The 17165-nt window shown below is 38.3% G+C and overlaps 1 protein-coding gene across 5 annotated transcripts in view; it reads right to left on the bottom strand.

The window, feature by feature from the left end:
- Positions 1–17165, bottom strand: part of PELI1 (pellino E3 ubiquitin protein ligase 1) — a 138323-nt gene that overhangs the window by 44165 nt on the left and 76993 nt on the right. For 2 of the 5 annotated variants that reach the window (XM_021087456.2, XM_021087454.2), the window contains exon 1: positions 11936–12266. The exons of the other annotated variants lie outside the window; for them this stretch is intronic. The gene's annotated coding sequence lies outside the window, so the exon portion shown is untranslated. Of the gene's footprint in view, positions 1–11935; positions 12267–17165 lie in introns of those variants that run through there. 5 annotated transcript variants of the gene reach the window in all.

Below are 17165 nucleotides of genomic sequence, written 5' to 3'. Positions count from 1 at the left end.
GACCTATCACTTCACTTCTAAGTGACCCACCTCAGGGTCTCTGCCCCCACTGGAACAATACAGTCTGCCTTCTCACTCTTGAGACAGCAGCTTAAGAGCTGATTCCTCAGAAAGCTTTCTCTGACCACCTAATATTATACAAGTGCCCCCATTAGTGTCTCTCACAGCACTGTTGTTTTTGTGTTTACTCGTACATTTGTTTTTAGTATCTGTCTCTCTCCCTAGGCTGTGATTTTCATTAGGAATTAAGTGTCCCATTCTGTTCTCTCACCATATACTCAATGCTTGCAGTGCCTTCCATCTAGTAGGCATTCAAGAAACAATGATTTTAGAAAAAGGATTTTTAGGAAAATAACTTTGAAAGCAGTATGGAGGATATGTTGGAGGAGGAGGATGTGAGGAGCATGAGGAGACTGGAAACAGCAAGATCAGATAAAAGCAATCCAGGTGAAAGTGGATGAGGAGCTGACCTAAGGGTAGAAGTGAGGATAGAGGAAAAGTAGTACTTGAGGAGCTGGGTGGAACTGACAGGTTCTTGGCCTCGGCAGGTAGAGAGTGAAACATTAACTTCCATCAGGATTGAAGGAGGAGGAACACATATGGAAAGAAGAAAGGGATCTTTTTAACTGTAGTAAATTCGAAGAATTTGGATTAATATGTCTGGTAGGCAGCTGAAAATTTAAATGTGCCACACAGCAAGGAAGGCCCTGGCCAGGGAACAATACTGCCCTCTCCCTTTTCTCCTCTACAAAACCAAATCAGGATGCTGATAAGAGTAATAAAAATAGCTTCCAAATTTTGAGTATCTACTTTATGCTCCACACAGTGCTGAGGGCTTTATATAGTATTTCTATTCCTTTCAACAACCCTACTTGAAAGGTAGTCAAAGCTTCCAAAGGTTAAGTAAACTGAGTCAACTGCCTGAGGCAGTAAGGCTGCTAATTAGCAGGGGAGGGAATTGAATCCAGTTTTCTTCACATCCAAGACTCTTAACTTGAATGACCACCTATGTAGTTAGTTCTGGAAAAGGAAAAACAGCAAAAGTAAAGAAGTGGTCAGACTGAGAAAAAAATGGAATGAAGCTAGGAAGAAGCTTCAGAAAGAACAAGCTTAATGAAACTTGATGTGAAACAGCTAGAGAGAAAGACATGGCATTAAGATGTTAAGGACCCAGCCAGAAGGAGCCCCATACCAACACAAGACTTTTATAAAGCAAAGTATGGGCCATGGCATACAGCAGTGGCACACCTGGGAGCTTGTTAAAAATGCAAAAATCTCAAGGCCCATCCAGACTTTCTGAATCAGAATAATCATCTTAACATTACCCCCAGATAATTCCCAAGCATTAACATCTGAGAAGCAGTGGTCTGTTACCGCTACACAGATGAAGACACTAACTAGGTTAAAAACCAATTCACAGAGCTAGAACTCAGGCCTGTTATCTCTCAGTTTAGTATTTGTTCTGCTTCATTCTGTGTCCTTCAAACAGAAACGACATCACTCTGAACCTCAGGTTTTTACCAGAGAAACATTTAGGAGTTGAAATGAGTTAATCAAGTTATCACCAACCATTCTGACTTGTTTTCCCTCCATTTGGAATTTTAAGTGCCCCCATGAATTTTCTCCCATCACCTGTTCTTAACATCACAACACATCCTAGTCCATCCGAGCTGCTCTAACAGAATACCACAGACTGGATGGCTTATCAACAACAGAGACTTATTTCTCACAGTTCCAGAGACTGGGAAGTCCAAGATCAAGGCATTGGAAGATGTGGTGTCAGACGAGGGCTCACCTCCTGATTCATAGAAGCCTTTTTGCTGCGCCCTCACATGACAGAAGGAGTGAAAGATCTCTCTGAGGTCCTTTATAAGGTCACTGATTTCATTCAAGAGGGCTCTGTCCTCATGACCTAATTACTCCCCCAAACTCTACCTCTAAATGCCACATTAGGGATGAGGTTTCAACACATGAATTTTGAGGGACATAAACATTCAGTCTGTTGTACTACGTGAAATAAAAACATGCATTCCCGGACTATAAAGAATTCTTAAGTTTATAAAGTAAGTTTCAACCCTGAACAGTCATGTGAAAAGACAGTAAAGACTCAAAAAGAAAAGAGAAACTTCCCACAGGTAAATCATTCAAAGTCATGGAAACTTGGAGCTGGAAGAGACCTTGTAAGGTTGAGATGAAAGACTGCGTCTAGAATGCCAACCATACCGGTGCTGACAGCGCTAACCCCAAACCAGCTTTAGACAGCTTAACCTGCCATGGGTTGGTTCCAAAGAGGGCTCTCATAGAGTTGCTAACCTTCCTTGTAAAGAAAAGGAAACTAAGGTTTGGAGAGGTTAAGTGAAATATATGAGCTACATCCTAAACAAATGGACAAGATTTCTACGTCTCCTGACTTTTCGTATAGTGGTTTTTATCCTGCTTTTCCTTTATGATATATCCATTCAATAATAATTTAAAATCCTTCTCGTGTAATAAATAACAATTTTAAAATCAATTAAAATTTAACTGGGAATAAACAAGTCCTCAGAATTTACAAGTCCTAGAATAAAAAGACTTACTGTAAATACATTCAAAGATTTAAACGAAGCCCACAACCTCTAAGTTGTATCACTGTGATCAATGTGAATGATCTCTGACTCTGATTGTTTTCTGACAATTATACTGCATGGTGAATTTTTCCATGCGATAATTCTTCTTTAGAGTTTAGCCATGATGACTCAGGGCACAGAGATGCTATGAAGGAGCTTTCAATTCAAGAAGTAGGAGGAGAATGAGGGGGCATACTGAATCATTAATAGCCTACTCAATTTTGAAACCCAGCAAATCCTTTTTGGAAGTGATTTTAAAGACAGCTCCAGGAAGCAAATTCTGGCTAGAGCCCTAAAAGACCTCTTAAAGGACTGAACTATATGCAGATAAAGCTGGTGTGCCCTTTCTTAAAAAGACACCATCAAGAAGCTTCTGCAAAATGGGATTTTCTTGTTAAGTTAGTGTCAGTAATAAATTTTTTTTAAAAGTCTGGCATCACTGAAGTCACAGATCCGCTGTATGGTGAACAGTTTTAAGAGTCTACCTCAAAATTCACAGCTCTTTCAGTGAACTGATAGGACTAATTCAGAGACTAAATCATCCATTTTAAATGGAAATTACAGTAAAGCAATAAGTAAATTTAAAAAGCTTTCATATACATAAAGTCTGTCTATAAGACTGTGCTTTCTAATTAGAAGCAGCCAGTACTTTATAACAGACACACATTTCACACATTTTCTCATGAATAATAAACTTAACTAGTTTTGTAATTTAGATGTTTTGGTCCTTTGGTAAATTTAAAGTATGGTAGTGAGAGACAATTTGAAGAAAATTCCATTATGTTAACTGTAGTCTAGAATTAAAGAAAATCAGCTTCTACTGTTTCTAGCACATGCAGTTCATGAGATCTGGCGTAAACCCAGAGGAACATGAAGTACTGTGGATAATATCTGCCAAGAACCAGGAGCACAACCCTAAGGTTTTGAAGAACCACACACCTCCAATTGTTTTCATTTATTGGTAAAAAATAAAATTAAACTCAATGGTGATGATTAAGCCAACTGATATGTTGAACACCATGACCAGCAAAAAATCAGGGCCAGTAACCTCATAATTAATTCCATGGAAAGAAGGAAAGTTATAAATGACTTCACCACTTCACTGATCTTTTTTAGCCTTTCCTCTTGCCTGTCAAAAAGCAGCTCCAGAGAAGTCTAGACACAGTTCTTCCCCAAGGCCATTTATGATCAACTATTACTACAGTGATGATGAAGTCCCTGATCGTTTGACATTTTCAGAGAAGACAACAATATACACCAAGAGCTGAAAATAGTTTCTGAAATTCCACTAGGCTAGCTTAGGTACAGGTATTGGATAGAAGGAGGATTAACTTTTGAGGCTTTCAAATCAATGAGTTTATTACTATTTCCTTCAAAAAATATTTTATCCTATAGGTCAGTTATCTCTAGTGTCTAGCTGATGGAATCTCTCTCCACCAGAACACACACTATAAAAAGGACAAGAAAAGATAAAAAGAAGCCAAATAGGTAAACCACAAATAGGAAAAATATTATATTTGGCATCTACATGACAGTTCTTTTAGGCCTTTAATTCATTCCAAGCCCACTTTATAAATATAAAAAAAAGGCAGACAAATGCAGAAAACACTGTGGAAGAGCAATGGGCACTACTAAAGGAAGATATAAACAGAGCCAGCGGCAGAGTGATAGATGAGAGTAAGAGAGAGAAGAGAAGTAAGGATGTGGAATATGAGTATTCACAATGCATAAGATGAAAGCAATAACCTGGAACCTGATGCTGCAAACATCTACAGAGTTATGTTATTAATAGACCGAACTTCCAAATAATTCTTAACTGTTGTTCATCATCATCATTAGTTCCAAAACAAAGTAAAGGCTCTATTATGGTCATAATGTTTAAATCAACATGAAATATAAGATGTCCCTTTTGCAGAGCAAACTTTTTTATTGAAATGGGAACTGCATTATCATTACTATTCTCTACTTCATTTATAAGTTTGAGTCTTAGCTCGTTAAAAGTCATAGACACTTAAGTAGATCCAAGTTACAAGAAATATTTATCCATGGCCATGTTTACAATTTTGTGGAAGCCAATTTTTTTCTCTCCTTCCTTTTCTTGCTCCTTCTCCTCTCCCTTTTTCTCTTCCTCCACCATCATAAGTTATTTATTCCACAAAAATAGTCAGGTTGATAATCTTACCACCAAATCAAAAGATTGAAAGCTATTTCTAAAATGAGCCACACATCAGTGTAGTCACCAGCTCAGAATTTCAAAGCCCTTTCTGAAAAACTACCACTTTTATTTTACAGTGGAATCAAAGATAGCTTGTTAAAGACTTTCAGAGCTAGTGGAAAGCCCAGAAATTAAACATGGGCTCTGTGTTCCATGCTAATAGGTTAGTGTTTAAGACACATTAAACAATCCAGCCTAGCAGCTCAATCCTCAATCCTTCATATACCAATCCTTCATTTGCAGTGTATGAAGAAAGGGGCTGGCTGGTTGGCTATATCCATCTATCTATCTATCTACCCAACCATCCATCCACCAAAGGGACAAAAACTCTGAGTAAATTAAAGAACTAGATTCCTAACACTTTTCTGAATAATGCTTAAAATAGGAAGCTTTGTTAAAGTATTCCTTTTACAGTTATATACTCATATGCTTAGTGGTCACTCCTAAAGTGTATTACATAATAAAATTTCACAAATTCTACCTAATCCCATTAAATTCTGCATATTATTGGTTAAATATTATGCCCTTCCATTATGTATAATTAACTAGAAAAAGTATGTTTTCTTTATTCAACGTTATCAGTAAAGTAAAAATCATTGAAATAAGTTTAGTTTCCCAGGTTGGAAAACTTATTCTTACAAAAAATGAACTAGTATAAAATCATTTAAAACTAGTAACTTCTACATGTATATCATCCTATAAGTAGAAGATTAAAAAAAAATTCTTATTTATGGAGGATTTTTTCTGGGGGGACTTTCCAATATTTGGAGGATGAGGTCTGATTTTTCTATCAGTTTAATAAAGATTTAAAAAGAGTTATTTATGGGAAATCAGCATGTTCTTGAAACAACTACTGAGAAATGAGGCGTGAATACAAGAAGATTTGAAATTCAGATTCCTAACACTAAATGTGTGCTAGTCTTTCAGTTCCCAAGTGTATGCCATAGCAACAAGAAAGTTATACAATTTCATTACATTATAAATACCATACATTCAGTCTTGAACAGATGATACAAACGAAACTTATCAGCAATGACTGCTTTGAATATTTAAGTATCAAGAAATACACATGGTCTGGTATGAATGTGTGTTTTAATGCACCAATTTAAATATCCCAGTGAGTACAGTCTCTTTCATATGAGTCACTCTCACAGATTATATCCTTATTCTAAATGATGCTACAATTGTCCAGAACATTATTAAAACTCTTTTTTAGTCTATGGGTGGATCTGATTTTAGAAAGAGAGTAATGGCCTTCTCAGAGCAGATGTGATATTTACAAATAGCCTGAAGTTACTTCCTATTTTATTTATCAAAATTCTTTGAGTCCTATCTGATTAATAAAAGGACATACCATGTGGCTAATACCCCCCTTTTTTTCTTAAAGTCAAGGAGTAAATAGAAAGCAATGAGCCATTTTCATGCACGGCTCTTAAACTGGCTTAGAAGGCAATTTAAAAAGAAAAGTTTCAAAAATATTTTGAGTAATGTTAATATTGCTGCAATAAGTGTAGAGCTTCCAGGATGACTTATTTATTTCAGGGAAGTGTACAAAGTAAACATCCTTACTTTAAAAGAAGGATGGACAACCAGGTCCTGTATAATCAGGTCTCCTCTACCCTCCCTTTATCTGACTATCCCCTACTAGTCTCTCTCACTCTAACCCAGATGCACTGGTTTTCTTAGTTTCCTGCGTTCCAATCATGCTCCAATCTCAGGGCCACTTGTTCCCTCCGCCTGTAATGTCCTGCCCTGAAGATTACCTGTAAGGCTCAGTCCCTCACCTCCTTCAGGTCTTAAAACATGTACACTTTCTTGGTAAGGTCTTTTCTGCATCCTCCTGCCATCCCATACTCAAAACCCACATATTCCCTCTTCTCCTTCTCTGCTTCATTTGTGTGTGTATGTAAAACTGTTAATTATGGAAATTCTCAAACACAAAAGTAGAGAGAATATAAGAAATTTCATGTATCCATTATCTAGTTTCAACAATTTTCAATATATGGCCAATACTGTTTCATCTATGCTTCTCTCCCCTCCACACTTAAAATAGTAAAAATCAGATATATTTTAATTCATAAATACATTATATTTCCAAAGGTAGGGACTCTCCTTTAAAAACCGTAATACATTATCACGCCCTAAAAAATTAACAATTCCTTTTCATTAAATATCCTGTCAATGTGTAAATTTCCCCATTTTGGGGGGAGGGGTGTCTTTTTAGGGCCGCACGGAAGCATATGGAAGTTCCCAGGCTAGGGGTTGAATTGGAGGTGTAGCTGCTGGCCTACACCACAGCCACAGCAATGCCAGATCTGAGCCGAGTCTGCAACCTGTACCACAGCTCATGGCAATGCTGGATCCTTAACTCACTGAGCAAGGCCAGGGATCAAAATGCATCTTCATGGATACTAGTTGAGTTCATTACCACTGAGCCACAATGGGAATTCCCAAATTTCCCCAATTTTTCATCAATGTCTTTTTACAGTTAGTTTGCTCAAAATAGGATCTAAGGTCCAAATAATGTATTTGATGGCTATGCCCCTTTAGTTGCTTTTAATCTTATATTCTCTCTCCCTCTCTTACTACTGGCTATTTATTTCTTAAAGAAATCAGGTCATTTATCATTAAAACACAAAACATTTTACTTCATTTTATTGTCTCTGTTATTAGCATGTAGCTACCATAAAGGCAGAGATTCTAATGTGTGTGATATCAGCATCTAGACCAGTACCTGACACATAAAGGCATCCAATAAATACTGAGTTTCTGGCATTCATGCCAAAAACCCACTGCCCACCTAACAGCAGAAACTGCTAATCACAGTACTCTTTCCTGTTGAGTCTCAACCAGGACTCCCAGTTTTCCAAACGTAAACACTCCAGGCAGTCACTACCGGGCAATCAATCTGATTTGGTCCCCAAGACGAAATTTATTGGCTATATCCTTGCTTTAGCCCCTTTCAAAGCAAGTATACTTCCATCGCCAAAATAGATTCAATGTACCTTGTATGTTGAAATTTTAAGTTTAGCATACTAAGTTACTATTTCTTGTCAAGTAGGTGTAAGTCTTTTCTAGCTTATTTTAGACAATTTAGGAGACCAAGCAAATTGTAGCCAAAAAAATAGAAAATGCAGAAAATAGTGGGAAACTGGGGGTACTGAATATTTTCAGAACTAGCAACATCCCAAGAAGTTCATTATAAAAATTCAGCAACAAATTCTTTGAAAAGGAAGTAAATTACATGTGTACTTAATTTAAAAACCTTTTATTCCAACCTACATGATGGTCAAGATTAACTGGGAAATGACAAATGTCAAGATTTTCCCATTTACAGGCACTAGCAACATTATTTTTTTTTTCCTGTAAATGGTATATTGAAGTGTAAAAAAGTAATATGGAGTGGTACAAGTAGTACTAAGTAGAACTCTATTTCTCTGAAATGAGTTTATTGTGGTGAAAAAAATTCCAAAACATCATGTGCAACATGCTGAAAAAATAATCAGGTCTTCTTGAGCTTATTTACAATTCAGTTCTCTTAAATTACCAGATGAAGTTCTTTTCCTCTAAGTTTATTTCAGAAGGATGCTATACTAATTGAAGGGCTCCAATCAGATGTTCATGTTTCAATAACTTTTATTTAAAAAGAAAAAAAAAATCAGAAATTCCCTGACATTCATTTAGGAAATCTTGTGCTTTCTCTTTATTATATGCAAATCCATTGGGCAAAAACAATCAAATTAGTGTAGGACCTACTAAGGGCAATTATGTTCAACCTTTGGAAAGAATAATTATTAGAAGTGATCTTTCAAAAGAACATAAGAACTAGTAGTCCAATTTGAAATTATATCTCGTTCTTTCAGTGTCCAATATTTCTTGTTTTGAGGTTCCCACACATTAGTGTGGGGAAAATGTTCTTGGCAGAGGTCAAACTTAAAACTAAGACAAATATTAAACTACCACATGTGTTTAAAAAAAAAATGCTCCAACAATCCAAATCCCTTGAAAGAATGATTTCTATTTACTTTTCCTGTGTGATATATTTAGAGGGAATCTGGAAAAGATGGCTGGAGATCTATAAACAGAAAGTGCTAAGTGGAATTCACTGTTTATAGACTTTAGCTAGAATTGTGTCCCTTATATAATGTTGCCAGGAATCTGTAGTATTGTACTCTTTAAAAGCATCTTCCTCAGGTTCCTTTCAGTTTACTGGTTTTCTCCCTTCTTTCTACTGGCTTTTACATTTGTTTTATTCTCCTCACTTAAAAGACACTGATATAACCTTATGGAATAACATGATTTTTCCAAAGAAACTCCTAGAACCATCTCTCAGTGCCATCATGCACTTGTCATTATATTTCCATACACACAGTTAAAACAGATGTAATAAAGTAATCCACATAAGCATTTCCGATTTAATAAAAATGAGAACTGATGTGCCATGATAAGATGTATTTATGTGAGAATGTTGGAAAAATAGTTTCCTACATTTAAAATCCTACAACTTAAAATCTTTATCAGCTACACATGCTGATAACTGTCTGAAAACAATTGTTCACAAAGCAGGACTACTATAGTTCTTATTCTGACCTACTGGACAACCGCAATAAGGCATATTCTGAATTGACAGAGTGCTTCACATACAAGAAACATTTTGACAACCTGCAAGGAAGCTGAAACAAAGTCAGATGGAAACAGACTTAGGACCTCCACTTGAAACTTGGCTCAAGAACATTCAACAGCACTAGACTCAGTTTCCTGCCCTGTACTTTTCAGTCATTTCCTTTAAGGGTCCCTAAGAAACCAGGAAACCTGCAATTCTAGCCTCTGACAGTCCACACTAACTTCCGCCTTTGGACTCCAGTGACTGAATAAAGACATTGTGTTAGTAGCTTCCTTAAAATACAAATGTCTGGTAAATCTGGCTTGTAAATGCTACAGGAAAAGTTCAACATAACCAACTGTAAGGTGACTTAAATGAAAATTTTAAGGAGAGCACAGACTTTTGCCCCTTTCCCCTCAAATCTACCACTAAAGCACAATTCCCAGCTCATTTTTTTTTCAAGTCAATAACTACTATTATTACATTACAGCACTTCCATAACACTAATAAAAACCTAGGTAACAAGTTTTCTCTTTAAAAGTCTTAAATTTATTAGATGAAGCATTATAACCACTTCACTACATGCATCTTTCCATACATACCCTTAACTATTTTTCAACTGCTTGTTTTAAACTTAAGATTTCTTTCAACATACTATAGAAAGAGGACTTTCAACATACTATAGAAAGAGGTCAGGTTAGAGGACAGGTTATCAAAATAAACATCTTTCCCTTTACTGATGGAACCACCAGAGTCTAAAATCTGGGGGCAACTATAAAATACGAAATTAAATTCAGGAGAATTTAGGATAAGAGAAAGTACTGTTACTCCAATTCTGACAATTAGTCACCTCAGGAAATAACTAACTAGTAGTGATGATGCTTGATTTAAAATTTTGGTACCTTCCAGTCTGGATCAATTATCAAAATAAACAAACTTGTTCTCAGCATTAAGTATTTTCTTCTAGAAGAGGATGTTAGTGTGAATAAAAAACATAAAAATGCATATGCTTTATTTGTACAAGAAAGACAATGTTTTGAGAGCTGTAAATCTGATCACCCTGAAAAAACATTTTGTTGGTTATAAAGAAAAGGTCATAAACGGAAACAGAAGAGCTTAAGAAACTGAACCTTCTCCACAACTCAAAAATTTACATTCACACTACTAGGCAAACTAAAAAAAAAAAGCAAAACAAACAAACAAAAAAACAGCAAACAAAAAACCTCTTACGGTTCTCCTCAATTACAAAAGAAATACATATTCAAGTAGAAAAAGACAAAGCCAGTTGTGAAACAAAAGATCAGCTGCTATGCAAACAAAATAGCATTTTGTAGAATAAGAGAAGTACACAGCCTTTGAACCAAAACAAATAGATGACCTTTTCTTACACTTAAAGCTTCTGGTTCTTTGTACAACCAGTACCTTATGGATAAGGTGCTCACTCAATTTGATGACTAAACGATGGGAAGGCTGTTGGTGCTATTAAAACCAAGACACAGTTCCTTGTGTGTTGTGACTAAATCTGTTAAACCTACATTAAAAAAAATCTCTGCCCTCCCACCCCCATGATTGCTGTCTTGCCTACCCGCAGGTACAAAAATAAAAGCAGATGGGTGAGATGAGTTTATGGTGTACAGTATTCTTTCTCCCCATTCGTAGCATTTTTCAAGAGTCCTTTGAGGTTTTAAGATTCAAAACATCGTGTAAGAAGAGTTATTGTTTCAACTACCTAACAATTACCCAGACTTCTTTTAGACTTCGGTTAACCTGTAAGTAAAATGAGTATCTTCAACTTTTCCATAGGGCACTGAAGAACCAGTTCTTACTCATAAATGCTTTCAGGTCCTCAGACACCAGGCGTGGTGGAAGATCAAGGGTATCCATCAATTAGCGAGCTCTTCCGGACCTCAGTTTACCCACTTACGGAAACCGGGGCATTAACTTTGTTTCGTAGGGGCCCCGGAGGTGTAACTAATTGGTGTTTTTAAGTGCTCTGAGATCCACAGATGAAAGGAAACGCGAGGGACAAGCAGTGATGATGACAATAATCATGACAATAAACAAAATGACTAACTTGGAAGTCTGTGTTATGTAAAGAAGGAAAAAGAAGTTATCAGATTCGTACAAACAAAAGAAAAGCCCTCCGCCCCCCTTTGTTTCTCTTTCAATTCTACCTCGTTCCCCGCCCCCGCGAAGCTCCCCTCCCTCAGCTGGTGGCCCGGCGCGGGGCGCGGGGCTCGGACTTGGCCGCCGCGCGCCCGTTCCTGGGCGGAGGGGGAGGGCGCGTCGGGCCGGCTCCTGACAAAGGCGCTTCCTCCTGCGAAGGCGCGGGATGAGGGCGCCGCAAACTCCGCTTCGGCGCGGGGGCGCGCAGGCGGGCGGGGAAAGCTGGCCGCCTAAACCCGGCCGTCCGCCCCGGGAAGCCGCCGAGGAAGTTGCGCGCCCGCCTGGCCCGCACCCCTCGCCCGCTCCGTGTCGACCCCTCCCGCGGCGTGCCGCGGCCACACTCACCGGACAATTGCTGGTGGCCGGAATCCCAGCACGGCCCCGAGACCCGGGGCGAGGGGGTGAAGTGTGCGTGCGCGGGGAGCGCGAGCAGACAGCCCGGCGTTCCGCCGCCGCCTTCCGCGCCAGCCGGCCGAGCCCGGCGAGGGGAAGTTGGCCGCGGAGCTGAGCGCTGACGAGCCGCGGGCGGAGGGAGAGCCGCGGGGCCCGCTTTGTGATGCGCTCCCGGAGGGCTCGAGGCAAACCCGAACGCGCGGCTCGGCTAGTGCTGCTGCTGGAGGCGGCAGCGGCGGCGCCCCCCGACGGTCCCTCCGCCTCACTCCGCCTCTGGGTCACTGACACACACTCAGAGGGAGGGGAGGGGACTAGCTGGAAGGCGGGGCCGGAGGGAGGGGACGGGGCAGGGCCATAGAGGGAGGCGGTGCCGCGGCGCCGAGCGGTCTCTTGGGAGTTGTAGTTCTCTGACTGAAGAAAAAGGGGTACATTGTTGAGGACGAGTCCCTGCTCGCTCCGCACTGCGCATGCTCGGGAGGGAGAGGGTCGGCCCCACTGTTACTATGGTCACAGACATACTGAGGAAGGGAACGTGTTCAGCGCGGCTGCTGGCTGAACAAGGCCCTCCTTGTGTTATGGTGCTGTTAAGGATCCTACTTTTAGCTGGTCCTTCTTACTTCGCTCCACCCCCAATTTCCTAACCTCACCACTCACAAGTGCTCAGTGAAATCTGACTTCTTCATATTTTGGTCTTCCCTGCTGCTTAATTTTATGCCATAAATGCCGAATCACAACCATTTCCCTTCCCTCAAGGGAGCCCTCCCTGCCTTAAATTCAAGGGTTTTTTCCGTTTATTTTTTTAACCTAAGACTTGTAGAAACGTAGTTGCTTCCAATAACTTTACAATTAAGTTATAAAACTGCTAGGAACAAATCCATTGTCAGATTCCCATAGTTAATTTCTTCGCTCAAGTCACATCTAACTGGCTTCTTTAAGGCCAGCAAAGGTAGAGCTCAGGATCAAGATCGCTATATCTTACTTGATCGGTGCAAAGTAATCAAACGTTTAAATTTTAAGGCCTAGAATTTTTAAGAAATAAGAATTTCATAAAGTATAAGTTCAAAAGATAAGTGAAAAGTTGAAAATTGTTTACTGTATATACATTGGCAACTTTCAATTAGCAATAAGAGAAGTCTGAACCACTGTCTGAGTATGCTGTTGGGCTGGTCAGCTAGGGCTACACCCATACAGGGCACCCAGGTGTAAATAGTGGCCGAAGAGGGTGGTGAAAGGCAAACATGTTATTGGATCTCTAGAGGACTTAAGACAGCCTGTCCAAGCTCTTTTGTTTTTCTTCTCTGCCCACCTAGAACCCCATACTCTGGAAGAAAAAAGATCAATGTTTAGAAATCAGAAACAGGAAAAGTTGAGGTTTTCAGATAGAGAGTTTCAAGATCAAGGATCCTTATGTTTGCAGACCACATAATTATTCATTTAGAAAACATTCTTGAATATACTACGCCTCAGGTACTTTATTAGTTCTCAGAAAGAGAGATACAGGAATGTAAAAGAAACACTGTTTAAGTGCTTACTGTGCAAAAGAGGAGCCAGGTAAATAAATAGACTCAGTGTGATAATACCTTAATAGGAAAGTACACCAGGTGCTTCAACACACAGTTACCCCAGGCTCAGGCAGTTTCAGAAAATGCTTCAAAGAACGCTTAAACTTGAGGATGACTAGGAGTTAGTGTGTTTGTGTGCTTTGGTGGAGGAAGAAAAGAGAAGTGAGTGAGAGCAGAGGGTGGGGGGGCTGGGGGTGAGGTGGAAGGCAGCAAGAGCAAAGTGCTAGAGGCATTAGAATTTGGTTCAGCAAAGAGTTCAGCATTGCTGGTTGTAGGGTGGAATTGAAGGGAGTGGCAAGAGGAGACAGTGAAAGGTAAAGGAGACAGATCATGAAGAATCTTGTACCATATGCTAAGGAATATAGGCTCTTTTCTACAAGCAACAGAAAGCCATGCCAAGATTGGAAGCACATGAAATTTTGATAAGATATGCACTTTAGAAATGCATTTTATGCATTAAAAAAAAAAAAAAAAGGCCTGAATCAGCAGTGGCAGAAGACAGAACTGAGGGAAATCACACTATTTAAGGAATAGAATTAATAGAACCTAGTGATTAAACAACCTTTGTTTGGGGGTGAAGTTATCAATTAAGATGCTTTCTGTTGTAAGCAGCAAAAAACCCAACTCTAACTGGCTTAACCAATAAACCCAACATTGACCTGCCTAAACAGAAAGTCCAATGAAAAGATGGGCTACAGGGCTGCATGATTCATCAGCTCAGTGATGTCAATAAGGACATGTTTCTTGTTCCATTGCTTTTCCTCCTTATGTATTGGCTTTACAGTTGCCAACAATTCTTGTGGCTGTAAGTTTCACCATCTAGATCCAGAAGAGAAGAGAAAGAGGGAATTGTTTTTGAAAACTCTTTTAGAAAGGAGAGAAAATTCCTTTCCCAGAAGCCTTAAGGATTGATTTATGGTGGCCAAGAGATGGCATGAGGCTAGTTATCTTAGGATAAAACCATATGCCCTGACTCTAGATCCAAAGCTGTGATGGAAATGTGTGAATATCCCCCCCAAAATTGAGGTGATTACCTAGAAAAAGAATGGAGACTGGGGAGAACCACAATATCTCCTACAAGGAAGCAGAAGGATGATGACTCAAAGATGTTCAGTGTGTATGATTATAAGCTAGTAATGCCATTCATTGAGTTAGGGAATACAGGACATTGAGCAGCTTTTGAGGGGGGATTTGATATAATTCAATTTGGATATGCTGAGTTTGAGATCACTCTGGATCTAGGTGGAGAAATGGAGGGAACAGTCATTATATATATATGACTCTAGAGCTCTCTTCAGAAGATATATTGGAATATACCTTCATATAGAATTTCAATGGTAATTGAAATTTTGAGAGTGGATGAGCTCATCCAGGGAGAGTACGAACATCAAAAACGGAGTTAATAATAGCATCCAGGGGAACACCAGATTTAAAGAATAGGTAGGAAGAGCCTGAAGATGTCTGGGAACCAGCAAGAAAACTAGGAGATACAAAGTAGGAAATGTAATCTATAACCAAGAAAAAAGTCAGTCAATAAACAAAGACAGAAATGACAGAGATGGTAGAATTAGCAGTCAAAATATTAAAGCAGTTATTAAAAATATGTTCTCTATGCTGAAAGAAATTAAAGATATAAAAATAGATTTTTGTAGAAATTAATATTACAACTTCCAAAATAAAAATTTCACTGGATGATGAGTAAACTTGAGGCAATAACAGTAGAATCTAGCCAAAATAAAGTACATAAAGAGCGGAAACTAAAAATAAAACCAAAAAACAACAACAAAAAATGAAAAACAGCCTCAATGATCTAGCGAATAATACCAAGTATTCTAATATATGTGTAACTGGAGTTCCAGATTAAAGAGGGGTGAGAGGGGATGATAGAAAAATTATTTGAAGTAATACAGCTGAAAATATTTTCATATTTGATGAAAATTACAAATCCAGATACTCAAGAAATTTAGTATGTCCTTTGCAGTATAAACACACACATTCCCACACACTCATAAAAGCACTGTGAAAGACATCATTAAATTGTTAAAAATTAGTGTTAAAAAGATTAAAAGTAGCCAGTGGGAAAAAAGGTAGATTATGTATAGAGAAACAAAGAAAAAACTCAGTAAACTTCTAATCAGAAATTACGCAAGTCAGAAGATAATGAAAGGGCATTTTTAAAAGGACGAAAGAAGAGAAGCCTCTCACATAGAATCCTTTATTTAGAGAAAATATCTTTCAAAAATTAAAGCTAAAGAAAACAAAAGCTAAGAGGATGTTGCCAGCAGAACTGCATTACAAGAAATATTAAAGCAACTTCTTCAGCATTAAAAAACAAAACAAAACACTACATGGAAACTTGGATTATAGAATTAAAAGAATGAAAAGTGCCAGAAATGGTAACTATGTGAGTTGATATAAGACTTTTCCTCCTTATCTAAAAAAATTAGAAAAGGTAACTGACTGTTTAAAGCAAAAATATAACATGTCAAAGAAAAATGTTTAACAACAATAACAATTTGAACTAAAGGACGGAAAGGGGAAATTGAATTGTATTGTTGGGATTTACATTTTATGTGAAGTGCTATACTATTATTCGAAGATAAATTATGATAAATTAAAAATTCGTATTTTAAACCTTAGAGTAACTGTCAAAAATAAAACAAACATGTATAGCGAATAAGCTAATAATAAACAAGTATAGCCAATAAAAACAGAAATATAGAAGAAATCTATGTCCCTAGTGACTATGGAGCTGACATATAGCTCTGGACTTTCCATCTCCTACCTTCTTTTAAACGAGAAAGAAAGAAACTTCTCTCTTGTTTAAAGGCATAGCTATTTTGTCGTCTAAGCTGTGTATAGCTAAACCTAATCAGAACAGCTATGAGACTAAAGTAGTTTCATGAAATAAAGTTTATTGCCCAGAACAAGTAGACCCATACACTGCCCAGAATTTGGCCACATGACCAACAACTTCAACATAGTTCTGGAGTTCATATAGTTGTCACTAGAATTCCAGGGATAGACCATCCTTTTTTTTGTTTTTGTTTTTTTGGCTACACCCCTCGGCATATGGCCGTCCTCTGGGCCAGGGATTAAATCTAAGCTGTAGCTGTGACCTACACCACAGCTGTGACAACACCAGATCCTTAACCCACTGCACCACAGTGGGAACTCCCAGGGATAGGCCATCTTTTGAATGAACATCCCTTACTAGTAACTCAATCAGTTTTTCTTTAAGGAGAAAATACATTTAAATTGCTTAGCAAAGTGTACTCAGGTGTAGAAAATTAAGGTATCATTCACTTACATATCAAAATCTGTGAATCTCTTTTGAAACTGTATCCGCCACACAGTTCCATATATTTCTTTGAAATCTTCAGTCCTTTGGGGTGTTTTGTTTATTTGTTTTGTCTGGGGGTTTCTGCAGTCATAGAGGACAGTTCAGTCATGGAAAATGAGTGTACCTACAATTAGCATCTACTCAGTCTACATATCTGGTTTAACACCGACATTTCCTTGACCAAAGCAATCATCCTTTTGTTGCTTATCTGCATTTTCAAATTTTTTATATTAAGGTATCTAGTCATTTCAGTAAGAAAGTGAATCCTGAGGGACAA

Source organism: Sus scrofa, chromosome 3, assembly GCF_054392235.1.
Source record: "Sus scrofa isolate SSC_HxYL_T2T_F1_AM1 chromosome 3, Sscrofa_HxYL_maternal_Yorkshire_Landrace_v2.0, whole genome shotgun sequence".
Taxonomy (NCBI): domain Eukaryota; kingdom Metazoa; phylum Chordata; class Mammalia; order Artiodactyla; family Suidae; genus Sus; species Sus scrofa.
This window is presented reverse-complemented; position numbering and strand designations above follow the sequence as displayed.